The sequence below is a fragment of the Schistocerca piceifrons genome, chromosome 4, assembly GCF_021461385.2.
Source record: "Schistocerca piceifrons isolate TAMUIC-IGC-003096 chromosome 4, iqSchPice1.1, whole genome shotgun sequence".
Lineage (NCBI taxonomy): Eukaryota > Metazoa > Arthropoda > Insecta > Orthoptera > Acrididae > Schistocerca > Schistocerca piceifrons.
Window position 1 is genome coordinate 474,346,049 of NC_060141.1, and position 1,704 is coordinate 474,347,752.

Below are 1,704 nucleotides of genomic sequence, written 5' to 3' on the forward strand. Positions count from 1 at the left end.
GAAGGCTATCGGCCGTGGCCTTTCAAACGAACCATCCTGGCATTTGCCTGAAACGATTTACGGAAATCACGATGACGTACAGATGTATCAAGACGAGGATAGCAAACTGCCCAAATTCTAGGGACAGGTTGGTTAGGTATCAGACCAGTGGCGTTAATCTGGTCCAAGGATAAGGTCTGTGACTCACATCTTCAACTTACAGGATGACACTTTAAGAAAGAAACCGAACGAGAACATCTGTGAAGAAACTGAAAGAGCCGGCTGCTGTGGCCGGGCGGCTCTAGGCAGTTCAGTCCGGAACCACGCCGCTGCTACGGTCGCACGTTCGAACCATGCCTCGGGCATGGCTGTGTGTGATGTCCTTAGGTTAGTTAGGTTTAAGTACTTCTGTCTAGGGGACTGATGACCTCAGATGTTAAGTCCCATAGTGCTTAGAGCCATTTGAACCATCTGAAACTGAAAGAGGATCTGATTGGTCTCTTGCTGAATCATAAAATCACAGATATTTTCCCGTTAGATACAAAAACCATTAAACACTACGTCGTGAAATTGAAGTTTCCGGCACGTTTGTCATCTTGCCGCCCAGGCGGTCGCAGTAGTGCAGGTAGGAGTCTAGCCAGACGGTGCGTCTGGTAGCGTGTGAACACGAGCAGCGCCGCTCTGAGCCTTCTCGAGGCGTCGCGATAAAGCAGTGGTGAGTCTGCTGTACCGGGCCAGTTAGCTGTGCGCTGACCACACATGTTTGGGTCTGCGTGACTCACCAAGGAGTCGGCACGAGGCAAAGGCAGCACTCAGGAGCCGGGAAGGATCGTCTCGTGCCAGCACCAGAGGCCACTGCCGTGGCGGCTGACAACCAGTGAGGAGGTGTCACGGCCTGACTGCGCACCATCCGGACCTGTGCTGTCTCTCTGTGGCTTGGCGAAGGCTTAGCAACATATATATGAAGACAGTAACCGTTCTCGAAAGAACAGAATACTGTTGATGACCGTGCAGCTTTTCCCTCGAATAAATGATGACTAACTGAAACCCTCAGCTGCCGACAGGTGTTGTTGATATACCTCGATGTGGACAGCTGAAAATGTGTGCCCCGACCGGGACTCGAACCCGGGATCTCCTGCTTACATGGCAGACGCTCTATCCATCTGAGCCACCGAGGACACAGATGAATATAAGGTACATTACATATGTAGAATTGTGGACAGTTGGGAATGTGAGTCTCACGGGAAGCGTGCAAGGGATAAGTCCCTGCAGTCGCGCTATTCATCTGTGTCCTCGGTGGCTATTCCGCCGGCGGCGGCCGTGCTGTGCGGACGTGCGGAGCAGCTGTTGCGGTGTTTACATCGTCGCTGCGAGCGGCCGGCGCTGTGTGGTGAGTGCGCGCTTTCTGCGTTAGTCATAGTCCACGAGCACATTTCTAGAATGACATAATGGAACAGACAACGCGACGCGATACTTTGAAGTTGATTTTCGATCCGAACTACGCCCGACTGAAATCTTACGACGTTGAGGCATTTATCAAAGAAACTTTTCAGATCAAAGTGGATGAATTGATTGGAATTCACCTGTCAATTGTCAGTCCGACTGTGTTCCTTAAGTTATCCAGTTCTGACAAGTGCGACCAAATTGTAGAAGCATGTGGTGGGGTGGCAAAATTCAAACATTCAGACGGACACATAGGGCAGGTCACGGTTTCGCGTGCCGGAA

At 51.3% G+C, this 1,704-nt stretch overlaps 1 non-coding gene across 1 annotated transcript; it reads right to left on the reverse strand.

Moving 5' to 3' along the window:
* Positions 1-1,083: 1,083 nt before the first annotated feature.
* On the reverse strand, positions 1,084-1,157 carry Trnat-ugu. Its single transcript has one exon. It is a non-coding gene; the product is annotated as a tRNA-Thr (tRNA).
* Positions 1,158-1,704: the final 547 nt, after the last annotated feature.